Below are 22,251 nucleotides of genomic sequence, written 5' to 3' on the forward strand. Positions count from 1 at the left end.
CACTGCAAAGGCTGGATAAAAAGCTAAATAAGAATCCCAGATTTGCACTGAGGAAACGTTTCCCTTAGTTAGTTACAACATATTCTCTTACTGACTCAATGATCAGTGGAAGATTGTGCAGATACTTGACCATGTGGAGAAGTACAGCACTGTGCAATTTTGAAAAATTCAACTCATCTCCCTTGTTAGTGACTGTGTAGATCAGAGCCTTACACTCTTCAAACGACTTGCTGTAATTTGGTTGATAATTTTCAAATCACGGTGTGCTGATAAAATTCAGGAATTCTCCCTCCAGCACATGAGATAATGTAGTAGGTCCTCATCATCTCCAAACTATACACTAGAATGCTTCTGCTGGAACTGTAAAATTTGGGTGCCTCTTCTTCAAAAAAGTTAAAATATCCTAAATATTTAGGGATGAATTTCTAGCTACGGAGTTGCATCCACCTTTGCTGCACCAACCTCTTAGAACAAATTAAAACATAAATGTAATAATAAAGATGGGTTCTGCTGTTGTATTGATAGAGCAGGGTGTGCTGCATGTGGCATCTTGGGCATTATCAATGCCTTGCAAAATACTTGAAAAAAAAAGGGTTGTAAGGCAGGAATATTGTGGGGTTTTTAATAGGTAGGAATAATGGATAATTCCCTGCCAGTGCTGTTAAAATTCCTGCCAGTGCTGGTTAAAAATGGAAGACAAAGAAATAATGAGTCACTAAGAATATTTCATATATCTTTAATGTAGGAAAACACGTGTCTTTAATGACATCTTGGGGTTTCTGGCAACACCACAAGATCCACTCCAAATTTATTCTAGTTTCAGTTATCTGAATTCCCTTATTTCCTCATAATCCAAACTTCCCATGTTACTCACCCGGCAAATCAGAAAACACTAGCAATAGCTAACACTTGGGAAATCAGCAAATGCTGCTGGGAGGCTTCTGCCAAAAATTCTGCATGAAAACATGACAGTTTCTGTTGTGTTTCTTAAGGACTCTTTAGATAAAGTTACCTTTAGGCTCACCTCTCCTGATCTTCAGGACAACAGCTGCTCAACTGAGATCAGCAGCTGTATTTCTGCCAAGAATTTGTGTGCCTACACAGTTTCCCTTCAATAGGTACAATGCCACAGAACTGCATGAAGAAACTCATCTTTCTCCAATGTGACCAGCAAAAAAATAAAACCCAAATGCCTCCTTGACATAAGGCTGTGATGTCTTCCTCCATCACAATTATAACATTGAGCAAAACTAATTGAGAATAACAACAGAATTTTCATTCTGAAGGAAAGAATGATAGATGGACTTGCATTCTGATGTTTTAATTTAATGTCAAGAAGAAAAAACAGAAGGGAGTCTCATTGTTTCAGACCTACAGAAATAGATTTCAACACTCCCATTGGTCACACCCTAAGCCTACTATACCCCCCTTTCCTGTGAGAATTGACATTAGTTTATGCCTGCTCAAACCACCCACACTTACCTCTGCTAAAATGCTTTGGTACACACTGGACAAGTCCAACATGAAGGGAGAAACAAAAGCAGGGTAATAGAAACATGACAGCTGAAAATTACTGCTAAAAGGATTCAGTAAATATATAGACTAACATTATACCACTGCCAAGCTCAGTTTTTATTTTTTAGACTAAACTAAAAGCTTCTAAAAAGGTTCATTATTCCTTCAGCAATTCTAAAGAAATCCCATGATCTGTCACATAAGAAAACTCCTAATCAACTCCATAATGCAATTTACCAATTCTGTTGCTCTGACACAAATTGTGACTTTTTTTCAGAGGTGACAATGACACGACAATCCCCAGTTCTGCAGTTCACAGGTGCTGCTGTGCTTAGTATTAGCTTAAGAAGTGTAATCCAACTCTAAAACAATAATTTGGAAGTTCTTATGAACTGTTTGGAAAGAAGGTAACATCTCTACATAAAGCCAAGAGCTAGGAGACTAAGTTCAGCTTTTTCCCTTCAAAGATTAACATCTCTGCTCATCTAAAGCTTTAAATATTAGCCCTCAGCTTGGCTGTATCCACAGCTCTTAAGGACATGCAGAACTCAAATTTAATTACAAGAGACTGATTTTTTTCTCTGCTCTAATCTTCTTCCTTCATTCTGTTAAAATCTGTTTACTTTTGGACATGCCAATTCCCTTCTAGTCCTGTTTCCCCTTATCCCTTCATTCCTCCTCTCTCTTTCCTAATAGTGATGACATGCACAGATAATGGTTTTGCCCGTTATGCTCTGCAGCCAAGGGTGAAGGTAAAATATTAAGCTGATTTCAAATGCTGATAGCAAATAAAGGGACTGGAGAGCTGAGACTGGCTTTGAATGTTTGGAAGGATTTAATGAAATTCACTGCTCAAATCAAAGGCCTTTCTTACAACACAGTTCCAAGCTATTATATTTCCTTTAAATGCTTTACATGTCTTTTCTCTTTTGCAGCATTAGCAAGACTACATGCCACCTTGGATGGGACTAGTGGCATCTTACAAAAACAATTGCCAGAAAAAAATCCAATAAAAAACAACACTTCTGTGGCTCTATTTAAAGTACCTGAAATTCTGCTAATTGCTACACATCTTCAACCCAAGTGCATTACCCAGAGATATCTCAAATAATTAAACTGTGATTCTCTTGCTTAAAAGCCTGATCTGTTTGTTAAAGTCCTCCCTCCTCCTCCTCTATTTTTATATAGCCAAGACTTTTTGGCTTTGAGGGCAAAGTAACCTCAGATAATGCACAAAAGCCTGCACAAGCCATGTGTATGGATGGAGAGATCCTACCTGGTCCTAACAGGAGGCTTGATAAGGTCAATGGAACATTTCAGTTGTCTGCAATAAGCCTGTGTCCCACAAAGGTACAAAAAATGGCAGAGGATGAGAAACACAGAAAACACAAAAGAAAAAGAAAACTGAACAGGGTTGTGTAGTAAAGAGATTGGGGATAAGAATAATACACAAGATATTAGACAAGAAAGAATGAAATGGAGAGAGAGAAAAGTCACTTTTTAAAGAAAATATGTTGCTGTGCTTGGAAGATAAAATGTTTCCCAGTCTGCTGTCCATAACAGATAAAAGGAAAGACAGGAGCCATCATATTGAATGAATGATGTCAGGACTGATAATAACAGCACCTGGGGCACAGAGAAATATAAAATCTAAAGGGATGCATCATGTTTGATATGTAGAGAGAAGCATCACCATTCACTGCGCATCTTAAAAGCAGACAGCAGTACCAGTGGAGGATGAGAGTATCTGTATAAAAGGCAGCAGGCACAAGTAAACATCAAGATGCCATTGAACAGCATGAGGCAGCTTCAACCAGACACAGCATGCTGGACTTTATAAATAACAGCAGCCTAGGATGAAAACTGAAATATTTGTATTAAGTTGTTATGGTCCTGCCATTCAGAAAACTCAGAGCAACATGGAGGAAAAAAAAAAAAAAAAAAAAAAAAAAAAAAAAAAAAAGATGGATAGAAAATCCTTTATTTCTCTTCATTTAAAATCTTTCCAGAGATCAAGACTCGGTGATGTGAGGGAGCAGCAGCAAAGCCCTCCTTCATATTGTAATGGAGTGGGGCAGAAACATAACCATTATTTTCTGGATTTGATTCTGGCTTTTTTCAAGTCCATGGGCTGAAATCATAATGGCCACATTGCATCCTGATATGGCCCTGTGATGCCAATGATTATTCCAGAAACAGAATACCACCAGAGCAATGTAAACTTTGGAGGCTTTACAATGAAACAATTGTCATCAATATTACTGCAGCCAACAATTTCCTATCCTTCTCTTTCCTTCTGACTGCAAGATGAATGCTAAAATGTTTACAATGAACCAGGCTCAAGAGCAGTTTACCTTGCCAACATAACCAAAACAGCTGGGAGTCCAGGAGCTACAATCCCTATTCCAGATTTCTTCAAGTATTTCATTCTTATGTCCTAATCACACTCCCATCCTTACCTGACCTACTGCAATGCAAACCACATCTTTCTATCAAACTGGTTTTATCAAGATTAAAGACCACAGTTAGCACTGGAGCACCAAGGCAGGCTGGCCCTGTTTAACTAGCCATATGATATAAAACAAGGCCAAAAAGTCAGCTTCTCCTAAGAGATCCCCATAAAGTACCAAACAATGGTGGGTTTTTTCAATTACATTGTGAAATGCTTCCTATTTATTCTATCATTAAGCCTTTAAGAGGAAATTTTTTACTACTCTCTTCTCTTTCTTCTTTTTTTTTCTTATGACACCTTACACACACACACAACGCCAGACTCACGTCCTGAGTGCCACTTGTGCTCCCTGGGTGCCAACAAAATTACCTCTCTCTTTTCAGCCTGTGGCTGCTGCGCCACCCTCCCCTCCCAGCACTGACTGATTAATCCATGATTCTTCCTCCTGGACAAACGCTATCCTGAGATACCACTCTGCCAGTTTTTTCCTGCCTCCCTACAGCTGAGCACTGATACTAATTAGTGTAATGAGCCCTCAGCGTTTTACTCGCTGCATCCGACTGATTTTGTCACAATGGACAATTCCTTGCTTCCCAAGATAAATGATGCAATCTGTGCTCTTCCTGTTCCGTGCATGTACTGAATCTCCAGCCTTGCTCAGCTGCCTCTGAGATAGAAGGGCTCCTTTTCTCTCCGTGGACACATTTCATTAAGTCCCACTTGGTCACAAATCACCTGGAGATGCAGAACGAGATCTGCCTCACCCCGGCTAATGCTGCCAATGTCATAATCAAACAAGACAAGGAGTTCACCTGATCTTCTGGAAAGGTGAGCAAACAGCATTGTCAGGGATGAGCCAGCCTCCCTCCCAGTTCCACACCAAAGCTCATTTCTATTTCTTCTATTTGTAACAGCAGTAATCATTAAATACCAGGTGATAAATTCACCTGCAGTTGCCCACACTTTGCACTGTCATTTATGAGAAAAATTCAAGTAATAAAAGTTTTGTGCTATTTTATGAAGGAGCAAATAAGGATTGAGGGAATAATTATAAACTAGGTTTTCATCCATGACATGGAGTCATCTCAAGAGTCTCTTCTGAGGATACTTTATTCAATAAAAAGGTCTAAGAACAGCATCCTTAGACACTGGTTTTGGGTGAAAATTTCACTTTTCAGGTCTTATAACAAGTATTGACTTTTTGCAGAAAGTGTTGATTTTCCTCACCAATCCAACACCAATTCCCCAGAAAACTCCAAATTTTCTGTCAAGACTCCAAATTTTACTATGCAAAATATCAGAACTGGTTGAGGAGATGTCTCAGAAAACACGAATTTGAGGTTTCTTGGGCACCTGTTCCTCTCCTTCAGAACATCTCCTTGAGGGGGCACATTTTCCCTAAATGCAGCATCAAGATTCTGTGACAGCAGCTCAGTGAGATGCAGGATCCTGATGCAACATGGGAGTTGTAGTTTGGCTGGAGGAGCCTGGACAAGGGCAGCAAAACAACTCCCAAATGGCACAGTGATGACACTTCCAAATGGAAGTACTGCTTTTAAATAGAAAGATTTGGCTCCAGTTTTGGTTATCCATTATTCATATAAAAGCTTAAGCTTTCCATGGAGGGAAAAAAAACCAAACAACCCAAACCAAAAAAAAAACTCTAAAAAACATTATCCCAAACAGCCCCACTTATATTCTCCTACAAGCAATGTCAGCAAATCCTAATTTTGCAGGCAGGGATATTGAGAAGTGAAGCCACTCATGCAGCAAAGCAGTAAATCAATGAAAAACTAGGAATAGAACCTGACAGCTGATGAAAGCATATCACATTAACTAAAACTTTACTTTTAAATTTATGTCCCTTAGCCTGTTTCTAATTCCTGTATCCTTTCCTATTTTAAAATGTGGCTTGTATCCATAGAGCTGAAGAGGATTCTTAACTGACTTAAGTTAATTGCACACATATGGGTTGCATCGAATTAACTGAGTTGATTTAAAAATCTGTTAGTTAAATCAGTGCAATCTCTGCATATAAACGAGCACTAAGAACTGCAACTTGCAGATGATTGTTCTAAAACTCAAACAAAACAAACAATGCAGAAGGGCAAAAAGTAGCATCATAGAATTAAGTGATAATCAAGCAAGGTGTGTGGAAGCCCAGGAAAAAATATAATTATGAAAAACAATGTACTCCAGTGGCTTCAGGTCTCCAATAGTTTTTTTCCTACAATCCATCCTTAGCAAAGTAGTCCAGGAGGTGCTGCCCTGGCACCTGCAAAGCTTTGTATGGGAATCAGGCTTGTTTCAGATTCTGACACCTCACAGCAAAGCAGAATAGTGACCTGTCAGCAAAGAAGAAAGAAAAATGGGAAAAAGGGAAAGAAGCCAAGGAAACCTCAGAGAGATGAAGGTGAGGAAGCCTGAAGCCACTCCTCCCCAGCTGAGGTGCAGTATGTCCCATTCTCCATCACCTCAGCCATCTTCAATAAAAACAAGCAGCAGGGATAAATCTCTGCAAGTCACACCTGCATGAAAATGAGGTGCTGGTGTTCCAAAATAAGATGCTTTTGAGCACATATATTTTTGGCCCCGTAGGAAGCTGAAAGGTTGTTTTGCCAAATTTGTTCTGTTGATTTCTGAAGAGAGGTTAATAATAAACTTTACAAAAATATGTTTCCAACATGGCTGTGTTGGCTGTCCCCTGTAATGCTAAGTAGGCTCACATATTAATCCTTCAGGATTAAAGCTCATTGGTCAAAAGAGATGTTGTTTCTCTTCCCTAAGAAAGATCTGGCACAGGATGGGTTTATGTGTCACCAAGTCACTCATTCCAGTGTAGGAGCACAAAAAGGGTCCTCAATGCACAAGAGGCTGCTGTGATTTACAGTGGAGTTGGCCAAAAGCTGACATAATTCCTCCATTAGTAAATTATAGTTCTGAAAAAGAAGAATTAACTGAAATATGCTGATTTGTAGCTTACAAAATAACACAAACCCAATTACAAAGTTTGCTAACTCTTTCCTTTGCAAGGCAGTGAGCTGGCTAAGGATGATAACACTGGATTGTGTTTGTTGCTTATCCTAGAAGGGTTTCCCCTCTTTTTCCCACCTCCACTCCACCTTTTTCCCAGTTGTTGTAAACTTAATATGATTATGAAGACATTACAGCTGTATCTTCAACATCACTGGAAATTCCCACTATAGGGGGCTACAGATATCTGGGACTTGACCTCTACTAACCTCACAGGCTATTTGCACAGCAAATATCTCTCTGCAATATAGTAATATTTCCTTACGGGTTACTCAGCAATGATACATATGAATCCAGGTTTTTTTGTATTTCTCCTTTGTGACATGGGATTTCTAACTCTGCCTGTGAATTCCACAGAGGAGCCAGGAATTCCTATAAAGCACTGTTTGCTTTCTTTGCAATAAATGTTCCCCCTCTCTGCAGGTGAACAATATTTATGGATCTGACCCATTTGCAATCCAGCTTCCATTTTAAAACAGACAAGCTGGAAATAGATGGTCTTTAAGGTCCCTTCCAACCCAAATGGCTCTATGAAAACAGAAAAAACATCCCAAAACAACCAACAACACACACCACACCACCAGAAAAAATATCAACCCCTCCAAAAAACCTAATGAAAACACTTTTTCTTGTTTTTTTGTTGTGGTTTTTTTTTGTTGTTGTTGTTGTGTTTTTGTTTTTTTTTTTTTTTTTTTGTTTGTTTTGTTTTGTTTTTGTTTTTGTTTTTGTTTTTGTTTTGTTTTGGTTTGGTTTTTTTGGTTTTTTGGGTTTTTGTTTCATATTTCATCTGCCCTTGAAAGGATGTGGTTATTTTCCATTTTAACAGACATATATCCTTGAATTCTTTCTTTGCCAGCACATTGTATCTTCCTACTCCTACACAATATTTCTCTCCAGTGTTGTGAGCTCTTGGCTAACTCTGTGCCTGATTCCCTCACATATTCCTGGAGACCATGAAGGCTTTGAAGGCCTTGAGCTGTGAGTTAAAAATACCATCACTACCATAACTGGAGACTGCTTCTTGCAGTAGCTAGAAAATGATGCATAACAAGTGGTTTAATAAGTCATTGAAGTTATTGGAAAAAAATAAAATTAAAAGAGTAGTAATTAAAAAGAAAATCCCCAAACACCACTCACTCTTTTGTGGAGCTTCCTGCTCAAAAATATGTGCACCATCTCCCCTGCTACATCCCTTTTGTAAGTGTCTCAGGTAAAGAGGAACAGAGGAAAGATTGAGCTCCTCCAGTGCCCAGGAACATCCTCCAGGCAAAGGCAATAAAGTGTTTTAGGAATGCCAGAAAAATGATGGATTTGGATTGTCCCTGGATAAAATCTGGCAGCTACCACAAGGGCCACCCATCCAGCCTGCAGACAACCAAGCGTTACCAATAAAGGAAACCTTCACCAGGGTGGGCACTCAAGCAATAATTATTGAATCATGGTAACGGCGAGGAGTCACAAAGAGAGAACAGTTCTGCATCTGGAATTCTCTGCAAAACAAATTCAGCCCTCTGCTAGCATCAATCTAATCCTTCAGGGCATCCTCAGACCTCAGGCAACAGGCACTGCAGCAGTGCTGGAAGGGCAATTGGGGGACTGAGCAGCCACAGGGAAGAAAAGCAGTTCAGGGTTCTGTGTGCTGATGCACTAAACTCTCCTTTATTTGTTTACTTTCCCCCACACACATGCACTGTGAGCCTTCAAACCTCAGCTGAATCCTAATTCTGATACTAAAAAAATCCACAACAAATTGCACTTACATAACCGCTCATCCAAGCATGGTGTCTCTGGGCACTTCAAAACAGTAAAGTTAAACGAAGCATTCAATACACACTTATTAAAATAAAGTATCCACTAGAGAAACCTGATGGGCTTGCAGAACACTGCAAAACAGTCAGGGAAAAAAAATTAAATGTACACATATAACAAGCAGAAGCAGATAGAATTCCTGTCAGAGACGAAAAAAAGAGAAAAAAAAAATCGAATTCTCCAGAAAGCTTCACAAACCCCAGCAAGACTTGGAAAAAGTTTTAAGAGAGCTCATTTAAGTGCTAAGTAAAGCTGGCTGTGAGAATTCAGAAAGATTTAAAATTCCTAAGAGGTGCTATCACAATCTCAGGGGAGCTGAGAGACTTGCAATGGGTACCTTGCTGAACATATTAACAGCCCAAGCCTTGCTGGAAGTTTCTAGTAAAGAAAAACTAGGGCACTAGATAGGAACAAATGCATGGAAGTGGTTCATATATACTCATGTGAGCAAAAAAATCTAAGCTTCTTTTGCATAGCAATTGACAAATTTTAATTGGGGACTAGTACGATCAAAAAAATTCCCTCTTGAAACAGATTTGTAAAGTGAAGTTACTTGAATACTGAAATAAATGACCTGATTTTTCAAAATATGGAGCTATTCATCATAGCCTATTGAAGTTCAATAGAGTTGCAAGCACTCAGCATCTTCCAAAGTCAGGAAATTCTTAACTAGCTTCCTGAAAGAAAAAAAAAAAATGGATTGGGTCAACTAATTTATGGTCCTTAGCATTCATTTTTAACTCTCTCCTTAATATGAATCAGGAAGCTTGCAGCATCAGAAGATATCAGCAGAATTTTCCAGAATGGAGGATACAGTACTTTATCCAAACATTTTGGGTTTTTTTCCCTTAGCTCTTCCCTGCCAACCCCTCTACACACTTGTTTTTAATGTGTATATGTGAATATATGGGGATGGATGGATAATCATGAAGACACCTATGAAGAAAATCGATGATCAACCTCCTATTTTTGGTAGCAAAATGTTTAAAAATCTTTCAAATACATGGCACTGCCCATTTTTAGTGAGTTAAGAATATCAGGTCCTGATCAAAAATTGAAATATTTCATTGGAAAGTAGATAACAGAGCACCAGGCTGACAGAGCCCCTTATTTAGACAAGGATAGAAAGAAAAGAGAGCTGTAATGCAACCTCTATATCACTTATTAGAAGATACAGAGAAGGATAATCTACAGCTACAGCTCTCCTACTTGGAAGGCCCATGGACAAAATATTGACACAGTGTCACTGAAAGCAATTTATATCTCCTGGCTGATCCAACTCAGCACACACAAATAACAACCAAAGAATAGGCCCACGTTGTTTATCTTTATAGAAATCACCAACCAAGGACTACAGTTTTTATCTATATCGGAAAACTCATTTTAACCTCCTTACAGAGAAAAAAATATTTTGCATATCTATGTGGAAGAGCTGAACACATTTTAACTGTTAATACAAATTTAGGCTCAACAGGTGGATGACTGCACTGATGTACTGCATTTACAGGGCAGCACAACATTTGCCTCTAAGGAAAAACTGTGCTAAGATCCAACTTGGAACCAAGAAGTTTTCAAAATTCTCTGCCAGAAAAGACAATATTCTGTCACTGCTAGCAAACTTCAAGATATTGTTTTCCATGCAGATGTAACCACAGTGTCTCTCTCAATAGAACCATATTAAAAAAGCAGAGGAATACATTTTTTTCAATTTCAAGATGGAGTAGGAAAGAGAAACAAGCGAGGTGCTTGCTTAAAATAACAACAAAAGGCTTAACAAATTCTCTAGAATAATTTTGATTACACCCAATAGTGTTTTTCCTTTTTTAATTTCTTCAGCATTCCTCGTTCTTTGAGCTAATTCTACCATTCAGACCCAAGAGAGAATAAAGACTCAGCTGCATAACATTTAGTCAATACAGATAAGCTCCCAGAAATATCCCCTGCAAAAATCAATGTGCAAATTCAGGCAAGCCATTCTGATCAGGTGGAATAAAGGTTGTACAAGGTTTCCAATTATTATGGCTTCTCTTGTATTTCTGGAATATTTATAAGGAAGGAAAGTCACTTTTTTGCCTACAAGAAAGGATCCATCTAAAACTTTACCACTGTTCTACCCTTCTTGACCAGCTCCATTCCAGTAACATTGTAATTAATAAAGCCATATAGTAGATAGGAACAAATGCATGGAAGTGATTCATACATATTCATGTGAGCAAAAAAATCTAGAGCTGCTTTTGCACAGCAATTAACAAATTTTAATAGTTATATTTTTTGTTAAGATATAAAAATGTTTATAACCAGAGAAAAATATAAATAGTTTTTCAAAAAGTTGATTTTTCTGGGTAGTTCGCAAGTTTGATCACAAAAATTTGCTAGTGAGGGAAAAAAGTACACCAAACCAGTCATATTTTTTGCCATTTTTGAATGCCCAAAAAAAAATCTACCCTTTTTAAAAAAAATTAAGCATCCCTATCCTCCCTCAGATTGCAGTAAATGTACTTTCAGTGTGAAATCTCCATTTCAATAGGACCATCTCTTTTCAGACTAACACTGGGACATTTCAAACAATTATATAATCATTAAATTAAGCCCAAAAAGCGTCTTTAAGGTATTACTGCCATCACTGTATAGATGGCTAAAGTAACTACAAAACAGTTTAATGACTTGCCTGGGATTGCACAGTAAACATTTGAGAAAAATGGGAAAATGATGATTCAAAGAGAGCAAAACATTCATAGGGGTTTTTTTAAGCTGTTCACAGCCTGAAAAGCAATTACTTAGTGGTCCTCAAAGGATGCCATGAAGGATGCTTATCTCTATTCCCGAGCACTGAAAATTACCAGCGACAGACAGCAAAAAGGGATTGCAACCCGGAAAAGAACAAAAAAAAAAAAAAAGAAAAAAGAAAAAAAAATAGGTCTATAGAGCTCATTTCTCTCCAGCTCACAAGGCAAATTTGTTGGCCTGAAAAGCATGCTCACTGAATTGCAGCTTTGAATGTATTTCTCGTGGTGTGACTCCACAGCTGCAAAATCCCAGCTGCAATTAGGAGACGGTGGGACTGGATCCTCTGTCATCCCTCTGCACGCTCCTCTCCAGCGGTGGCGGTGGCAGGCTGCAGCTGGCCTGCCAGCAGCCCCAGCTGCTCCCCAGCAGCAAGGCAGTAACTGCAGTTGTGTGTAAACAGTAGTAAAACACTAATTTCACAGGTGTGGGAACGGGCTGAAAGTGCTTAGCGTGGTTCCAAGCCAGCAATTCAGACAGGTGAATACGGCTTCCCTGGGAGAAGTCACAGGATGGGGTTTTACACCATCAGACAGGGAAAGGTGATGAGGTGAGTGCTAAGTCTTCAAAAGACCTAAAACACGATCACTGAATTTCCAAGTAAAATAACTCTAGAACAAAAAAAAACCACCAACCCCCCCCCCCCCAAAAAAAGCCCCTTTATGATTCCAGTTGTGAGCAATTCTCCAAAAATTAAAAATTAGGATGACACATTTGTCTCACATTCATCTGAGAAGATTCTTGTGTCTTCTGCAGCGTGATTGCTCTTAAGAAAAAATAAATACTGCATCAAATGGTTCACAGATGCTAAGGATGAATTAACAGGATGATAATTTATATCCAAACCCACAAATTCAATCCTTCCTCAATATTCAAGTTGGGTCTAAATGATCCATTTTGGTGAATCCTTCTGAGTCCAGCCTCTAAAGGGTACAAGTAAAGCTCTCATTCACCTGTATCTAAGATAATTCCATAAAATTAAAAGGACTTAATGCTTAATATCCACTCTAACAATCATTTATTGATTAGTTTTGTTTGACCTGTGGCATGTGAATATTCCATCTTTCCCTTCCTGGATCCCCCAATAAAGCCCATTCAACACTTAGAGGAAAAAAACGATCTCATGGTCAACAACACACCAACACAGCACACATCTCTCCACTGCAGGGTTCATTTCAAGCTCCTAAAGCTGCTCAGAAATTTCATCCTTATGTAGACAAAATCATCTCTCCACCTCTCCAAGAGTTAAGCAAGCCTTGAAAGAAAAGAAAAAAAATCAAACCAACAGTACCCAAAATGTTGAAAGCTGTCACATCAAAGGCAAGACAAAAAATACTCTACCAACCATCCCCTGCAAATACACCTCCTCTCTTTCAGTTTGTTCCAAGTGTAAACCTCCAGAAGAAGAGGATCTGCTCTACTATAAACTGTTGTCTAAGTAACATAAAGACATTAACTAGGCCAGGAGGCCTTTTGTAGATAAAGATGAGGGTAGTTGAGGAGCTGCCAGTTCCCTTCTTGCCTCTTACAGGTCTGTTCCTTTTTCTGCCTAATCGGCAAAGCATCAAGGAGAAGTTCCCCTTGGCAAGGGTTTCCCTGCTCTGACGCGGTGCTGGCACACACGGCACGAGAGGCTTTGCCTACAAGAGGTGGGAAGGAATGCCAGCCCCATCCCTGTGAGCAGACTGTTTATCACTGACACCAGAAAGCTGCTGGAATGGGAGGACTTGGGCCCAGCACTGCCAAAATGGGATGTTTGGCCTGGCAGTGGGAAGAAAAAGGGATGCCACAGGGCTGTCCTAACTTATGCTACTGGCACTACTCCTTGGGTAGAGTTCACTGTCTTGAATTGGCAGAAAGACCTCAGAGTTCAACCTTTCCCAAATGATTCTTCAATCTGTTACAGAGAACAACTAATGGACATTGAAAGGAAATAGGTGATTTTTATTTTTTTTTTCTCATGCTAGGGAGATTTTCCAATATGCAGTTTAAATTTCCCCTTTGGAAGAAAAAAGGTTAAAGCAGGAATTAACCTAATTTAAAGATCTCTGCTGTTGGCCTACAAAAGGAGCAGGATCATTCTGTAGCTGGAGACTGATTTGCTGACACCATTTATTCCAAGATCCCTGTTTACCCTAATAAATCCTCATGCTCTTGCCTTACTCCAGAGGACAAATAATCACCAGGTCTTCCTCATCTAACAGGGTCAGGAAGATAAATGCCCAAAGCCACTCAGCCTTGCAGACAGCGACAGCTTTGGCCTTTCATGGTGTTCCTTCACAGCTACTTCTGTTCATGTTATGGGGTCCCCAAGGGATGATTTGTCATGGCCCAGAGCAAGTTCTCTAACAGTTCCTCGCATAATTCAGTGACAAGTTACATCATTGTTTCTCCTGGAATGCCTCAGGGGGTCTCCTCCTTCTTGCTTTTCCCCTTGCCAACTTCCACTCACATCTACCATCTCAGCAGGGATGTTATTTGAAGCAATGACAATGTTTTGGAACAGGTTCCGAGGTAAATTAGTTTGCATCCGTCACAAATTCTGCTATAAACTATACTTACATCCCACAAAAATCTCCAGGGTAAAAAACTTTTAAAGAGAGTGGAGGCTCAAAGATCCCAGTGTTTTATTATTGACCTAATCTCTCCCTTAAGAAGCTAAAGTAATCTTGCTGCAGCAGCAGTTTGGGAGATACCACTTGAATAAAATAATAATAGGAATAAACTCAGAAAAATCCCTTTTCTTACAGGTTATTAAATCCTCCCAAAGCAGGGGAAATGTCAAGAATAAAGCTTAGGACAAATGGCTGGATATATTTTTTACTTTCATATATGTGTAGAGTAACTCAAGAGCCTTGAAGGAATCACTTCCTTGGGTATTCTGGTTCAGTGAGCTAAGTTGAAAATCATTCTAAAACATGTTTCCCATCATTACAAAGGGACATTTGAGTCAACTATGTTCTCCGAATATTATTTACATCCACTTCTCAGGATTTCATCAAATGCAAAGCGACTGTGCTGATTGAATGGACACAGCTTCTTAATTGCATTCAGAAAAGAGAGCTGCTTGAATTTTATTTATTTACTTACTGATTTATTATTATTATTTAGCTGTCTGCTTCCAACTGCAAATATGTCTTTGCTGCTCCATTAACCTGATCACATATCTGTGTTTCAAACTCAGCCCAGAATGTCCACACAGGAAATATCTCTGCAACACTTGGGGAAGCCATGCCCTGCATTTTATGGCCAAATTGTGGGTTACATTTTTAATGAACACCTGTCCAGGTTTCCTACACTGTAAATAGATTTTCTCCTAGAGATTGTGTGTGCACATCTAGCATCAGGTCCTAGCAAGAGCTGCAATGGCAATGGAGCATCACCACATATCTTCCTTTTGCTGCTCCCAAAAGAAAGATTTCCTTGCCATCACAACCCTAACACACAGTGTTTGCTACTTGTTACGTTCCTCTGCCAGCAGATGTTTAAGCCAGGTGTTTCACTGCCAGTTTCTGATTGGTTCACAAAACAGAGAGTTTGTATTTAAGACAGAGGGAGGGGAAAACAAACTGAAAACAAAACAACAAAAACAACAACCAACCAACCAAAAAAAAAAAAAAAAAATTTACAGAGCACAATTGGACCACACTTTCAGTCATCAGCAGAGCAATTACGAATTTCCAGCGGAGTGTAGGAAAACACGATCCACTTATAAGGTAGCTATGTTGACCAGTTTGCCCTTCAAGCTAAAGGCTGTAGAAATGTTTCACACAATGTTACTCAGAAGACCATCTAGAAAGCTATTTACCATTTCCTGAAACAAGCAAATTAATCAAACTGTTCTCCTATTTTGTATGACTAGTCAGCAGAATATGCATTTTCAGAACATTCACAGGCTCATATTCCAAAGCCAAAGATATTTCTGTTAGAATTCAGGGCATTATGCTGCACATTAAAATAAGCTCTTTGGAAGACGGTAATAACAATTCTTATTCCTTCTGCTCCTGGGCATTAGATTACCTCAGCAAACTTAGAAAGTTTTTCCATACCACACCATCATCATTAGAATGGCCTGCTCGGAATTCAGTATTGACACTTGGTGTCCCCTATTTAATCTGGTGATGACTACAAATGTCAGGCTTTGTCTGCTTGGACCAGGCTGCCATGTGATGCCTGTCAATTCTTTACTATGCTTTTTTATCTTCTTTTTATCTGCTATTACATTGCATGGTGAAGAAGAAAATATGTTTTCTTTCCGTTGCCTATAAACATCTTCATTGCACTTCAGAGTAGCAGGGAGGAAATAATTGCAAATGGTGAAGAACGTTGCTCAAAACAAATAAAAAGAGGAAAAAAATGAACCTTTCTCCTTAGTGAATTGAGGCATCAATATATGTATTTGATACATGACCTTTCTATACCCAGATGCACTGCAGATAATTTTGAATAAATAAGGTGATCTTCCTTCCAAATGTACCACTAGCAAGTCTGACACAATATTTTTTAAAAAATCCAGAAATTATATACAATACTCATTCCTGTTCCCTATTAGGCACTTATATTTTTTCACCTCCAGGTAGGACAGTTTATAAAAGCAAGTCCTTTCCCAAATCCCTGCGCAAAGCAAAAGGAATATTACATTATAATTAGCTCCACACAGACAAATGTTTTATTCATACCACACAACTGAAAAAACAATATACCAGTTAATTTTATCTAAATAAAAACCACAATGCCGCTTTCAAATTATTTCAAATTCTCTTCTTAACCTGCTGAGGTATTTTTTAATTATTTGGGATGATTGGCACCAGATGCAGATACAGAGAGTGAAATCTCAGAAATGTTTACAGTAAGTCATGGAATCCTGGGGCCCTTCCATATATGTTACAGATAAATCGATTATTACTAACACAATTTTTAAAACAAGTGATCAAAGACAACTTCATTTCACTTGGCCAAAAGAATTTCAAGGAGGAGAAACAGAGAAATCTGCTGCCATTTTCAAGTTTGATGGCTGCTCTTCTCTTGTAATTCTTCCCTACTACCACCTGTTTCATACTTGTCATTAATATCATAATTACTGAACTGTTAGTCAGAGAATTTACAAGCACCACTTATTATTTCTCAGAGATTAAGGGATATTGCTATAGAAATGAAAGCTATGATTTGGAAGATATAAACCCAGGAATCTTTTTCCTGGGATTTGAGCTTGTTCCAGATCTGAGGAAAGTTTAAGCTACACTAATGATTCTGAATGCTGTTAATTAGACCATATAACACTCTCTCTTATTTAATATAAAACAGTCTACATAAGTAATAGAGGGAAATATTGTAATAGCACAGGCCAACAGGGAGCAAAGCTACTTAATGAATCGAAAAGGAAGAATTATTTTACAAATTCAGGAGAACTACCAGGCCAGAGTTTCCCCAGACTGAGGTGTATTGTCAGAGCAGCAGAGGGAGGCCAGAAAGGGAAACAAGACATAATACACATCAGAATAGGGTAAACTCAGAATAGCTGACATAAAGCACACACTTTTTCAACAAGTACTACAGCTCCTAAAACACAGAGCACCCTAAATAACCCCTGGACTCTTGGATACCAAATCTAGGTAATAATTGGTTTACCTGAGAACAGCTGCAGAAACCTTCCCATACCCTGTGTGTAACCTGCCCTCTCTGAACTACAGCATTTTGTGATAACAGAATGGTTTGGGTTGGATGGGATCTTCAAGGTCATCTTGCTCCACCCCCTGCCGTGGGCAGAGACACTTTCCACTATCCCAGGTTGCTCCAAGCCCCATCCAACCTGCCTTGAACACTTCCAGGGATGGGGCATCCACAGTTTATCTAGGCAGTGTGTTCCAGTGCCTCGCCACCCTCAAAATACAGATTTTTTTTTCCTAACATCTAATCTAAACTTCCTTTCTTCTACTTTGAAGCCATTCCCTTTTGTCCTGTCACTCCAGGCCTTGTAAATAGTCTCTTTCTTGTTGGTTTCCTTCAGGTACTGAAAGGGCACAATTAGGTCATCCCAAAGCTTTCTCTTCTCATTTCTCTTAACCTTTCCTCATGGCAGAAGTGTTGTTCCAACCCTCTAATCCTCTTGGTGGCCTCCTCTGGGCTTGCTCCAGCAGGCTGATGTTCTTCTGGAGGCAGCTCTGCAGGTGAGGTTTCCCCTGAGAGGAGCAGAGGGGCAGAATCCCCTCCCTGCCCTGCTGCCCAGGCTCCTCTGGAGGCAGCCCAGGATTGTTTGGGTTTCTGGGCTGCCAGAGCACATGGCTGGGTCATGTCCAGCCTCTCAGCCACCAGCTCTTGTTCCTGTTAAACCTCATGTGATGTCCCATAGGCCACTGCTCAAGCTTGCCCTGGTCACTGTCCTTCTCTGAACCCATCTGACAAAAATGAACTATGCTCAAACAGTCTCTCTACTACCAGGAAACAACAGCAAACCCTTCTCTGAGCAGTCCCCACCAGTAATGATAAGCAGTGAGTGTGGAACTTCCAAGATTCTTGGTCCACATCATGCTAAACAGAAACTTTAAAATCCCAGTGGATTACCAAAGCAAAAATAAATAAAAATGAAAAGTGTGAGACTGGGAGACAAATTCCAAAAGGAGAACAGCGTGGGGAGAGAGACATTCACAGAGAAGGAAAGGGCAAAAGTGTAAAACAAAGAGAGACAGATTCTGAACTGAAAAGAAATTAGGATCTAACTCCCTGTGGGGGTAAAGCTAGGGAAAAAAACACCATATGCTGGGATAACAAGGAAAAACAAGCAAAATATTTACATTTCCTTCCACATAACTGAAAAGGTATAAGGCATAAGAAAAACCAGCTTGGTACTCTGGGGGTTTCTCAGTATTGGTTTGTTTACACACAGAGACCCAGGACTTTGCTTAGAGCATCTTCCATTAGCTTTACAGAGCAGAATTACAAATGAGAAACCAGATCCTTCTCTGGAAATGATGTTAATATCAGTCTCCCATGGTTAATAAGCTTCTGCACTGTGGAGGTTTTGGCTGGAAGTTCACACTGTAAATCCAAATCACACTGGGCAAACATCAGATTGGAATCCTGGAAAAAATGCCAAACACACCAAAAACCCAGAAAGATGAGAAAAACAACATTCTCATAATTTGACAATGTTATTTTTCCTTCCCAGTCCCCTGCAAACACTGGAAAAGAATCTAATTTTCAGTACAGTCTTTGTTACTAAAAATCCTAACACAATTTATAGACTATAATTATAAACCAGACAGTGAAACATGAAGAAACTGAAGACAACAGCTGTTCTCCAATCCAGAGTTAAGAATACAACATTATCAGTCCCAAAAAGCAATTACAGCCTACAGGACCTTTAAACCAGAAAAAAAGTGAAGATCAAAGTCAAAGGCTGAGTTTCACTGTCCAGCTTGAGATGCCAGTCCATCATTTGTGACTGTAAGCTACTGACAGATTGCTCCATCAGGGTACAAGGTACTGGCATCATTTATCTGTTACTGAAATGCAGTTAAAACATTCAAATATAATAAAATGACACCTCTACATCATGTTGGAAGGTAAGCAAGAAACAGTTATCAACCAAAATTAGTGCTCCAAGGGAGGGAACAGCACAAATGTTTGACACATCATCAAGGATTACTGCCCTATTTAACAAGATTCCTCTGATGACAGGTAATGACAAAAGTGATGGCTCATTGACTGGGCTATAGATTTTGCAGACCAAAGCAGAAGATGCCACATGGCCTGGCTCCTCTTCTGAAGGCAGTGCACAGGGCTCACTTTCAAGGGTTCTCTGAGTTTAGAGAGAATTCAACATCCAGAACAGAATGACTCAAAAGGTGTCATAACTAGAGTAAACATTAACCTTTATAATATCTGAAAAGGCATCTTCTTGTCATAGCTGCTCTGGATTTTATGTAATTGTTGTGGGAGTTTTTTTAACCTGTTTTGTGTTAAGTTTGCACACTGAAAGGAGAATACACTACAGCATTCTACCAGTGCTCACTGCAGTGAGCTAAAGGATCATGGAGAGATGCATGGAGGGTAAAGATATGCTTTTCTTCACTCTGTTGTTTCTTATGACTTCTTGTGTTAAATGAAACTGGAATTTAGAATTTCTCCCAGCTTAACTTTTCTTTTTCAGCCTTATCCTTAGGATTCCTTATCCCTGGCTATGCCATTCCAAGCACTTCTTTTCTCTGTACTCAGCCAGGTCTGCCTCGCTGTGACTTCAGCTGTAGGAGTTAGCAAAATTGGCTGCTTTGATTAGAAATGTGTGAGTGGAAGGCAGATAATAGCCTGGTTCTCTACACCTGATCTCCCAGTGAGGGGTCATTGATGGGGGTCAACAGCTGAAATAAGTGTCTCCTCACATGAAGAGTTTGTGAAGGAAAATCTGTACTGTCAAATGAAGTGGAGCACAGCAGCACTGGGAGCTGGAGGGGCCTGACTTACCTATATATTTGGGTTGGTTTGTGTTTAGCAAATTTTATTCTAGGAATTAGCTTCTAGGAACTGCAGAACCTGAAGTCCTGCACTGAACTGCAGAACAGATGCACCTGAGGGACAGGGAGCTCCATCCTGCCAGAAATGGATTTGCCAAAGGGGCACGAGAAGCTGTAGCCACCTTTCCCCAAGGATATGCTCTCATCTAATATGCAATCAGGCCGTGGGAATAATCTGGAACCAAGGGGATTTCCTTGAGCCGATTCACTGATAGGCTCTGATTAAATTATCTCCAGACTAATTAATTTGTTGATTGACACTTGTAACATTAAGACCATCCCAGATAATTTGACACTGGCCATTGGTGAATTATCAAGTTAAAGCCTTTACTTTAAATGTGACTGTTATGAATGAAATGTCAAGTAGTGACATTTGATACTTTGCACCAATTACTACTGTGCATGTGGGCACATAAGCACCATTTAAGCAGAGTCAGACTCAGGCTTTTAGGAGTTCAAGGATCAAAAGAGACAGACTGCTTGTCTTGTCTAGGTTTATAGACTACATAGCTATTGAGAGTCCATTAATCATGTAGAGGAAAAAACAGCCATTATGGCTAATGAAAAAAGAGTGATGGGCTCGAGGAGGTTGAAATGGATAGGTGCCTGTTATGCCACCACATCCAATGAGCCTTCTGAACAGCCACTGGTGCATGTGTCAATCTGAAATGAATTTTAAAAAAATAAAAGCTACTGTTGGGTTAAATGTGACACAGAGAGAAGTCTGAAATCAAGTCACACACTTTCCAACAGTGGGAGACACAGAGGTGTGAAAGCTTGCTCCATTACTGCTTAACTTGAATGATCAAAACAAGTAGGAAGTATCCTACAGACAATGTTCTTGCATCAGGTGTGCTGGGAGTCAAAGTCTGCTCCTTCAAGACTCTTTTATCACCCTTACCTTTATAACAGCACTTGTACCACCTTGCCTGTGTTTCCCAGGTCTCATACATGTAGGAAATTACAGATGAGGACTTTCATTCCACTGCATTTCAGACTCAAACTACCAAACAGAGGAGAAAGGAAGAAAGAAGGGAAATCTGAGTAAAGAAGGAAAATCTGGGGATGTATCAGGGCACAGAACCATGCTTCCAGTCCAAAACATGGTGCTAAACATGCTTTCTTTAGATAAAGCCTAGATATTAAGAACTAAACTTGGTGGCTTTTTGAAACCTTTCATCTTCATGATTTTTGAGACAACTTTTGAAACTGAGGTTTATTCTTGACAAAGATGTAAAACTGGGGTACTTTGGAAGTTTCAACAGAAAAAGACATTGAAATTCTCAACTCAAGACTCAGAGGGTACTATGCCCATGAGAACATACACTTCCAGCTTTCTTATTTTCTCTTTTGAGCACACCACTGACCCTACCTACAGCTTCCCCCAGCTGTTTGTGTAGCCGCCTCTCGTTTTGGAGAGTGTGTTGAGAGGAAGCCAGCATGATGGATAACAGGAGTGCTTTGACATACCATGTCATTTATCACATAACAGCCTCAATCCTGCTAAGGTGGCCTTCTCCATATGTCACTGTCAGCTCCTGTGCCACCTCAATGCATCAAAAAGAAAAGTTTGAATATGAAGCACTGTAATTCCTAAGTCACAGCTCATTGCAGCTTTCCAGACATGAAGAACCATTCTGTCTATCTGCCAGCTTGTTTGTTTAATTTTCACTGTCTCGCATATGTGAGAAATTAAGTCTTCAGTGTGGAAGAAAACCAGAAAAAGTCAGAGGTCTAGCTAAAGGAAGGAAGATAAAAATCTCTAATTCCATCAGGAATCCAATGTGACATTTTAAAGTGGAAAAAGAAAAGGCAGCCTATGACCAGTAGGTATTAGGGAATTAGTAAGAATTCTTCCTTCTTCCCACTCAAGGAAAGAAGTTCTCTAATGGGCTGATGTGAATGTAGCAAGCTTAAAGCAATGCAGATAAGCTCCTGAGCCTGGCTGCCTAATGGACACCTATCTCATCTCTTCCACCCCTTGAAGGGTACAAAATGCACTGAAGGCTTCCAGGAAAGCCTCTTGAGATTATCCAGCAGCTCCTGCTTTGGACTACCTAAATTAAACAGAACTCACTCTACTAGTGCAAGATTTCAGCAAGTCAGCTCCCAGGGGACTCCTGAGAACACAAACAAGAGGAGGCTGGA

General features: G+C 39.6%; 1 protein-coding gene across 2 annotated transcripts in view; it reads right to left on the reverse strand.

Moving 5' to 3' along the window:
- AGBL1 (AGBL carboxypeptidase 1) overlaps positions 1–22,251 on the reverse strand; it is a 265,892-nt gene that overhangs the window by 128,531 nt on the left and 115,110 nt on the right. The gene's annotated exons all lie outside the window — the stretch shown is intronic.

The sequence above is a fragment of the Zosterops lateralis genome (genome assembly GCF_965231275.1).
Source record: "Zosterops lateralis genome assembly, chromosome: 13".
Classification (NCBI taxonomy): Eukaryota; Metazoa; Chordata; class Aves; order Passeriformes; family Zosteropidae; genus Zosterops; species Zosterops lateralis.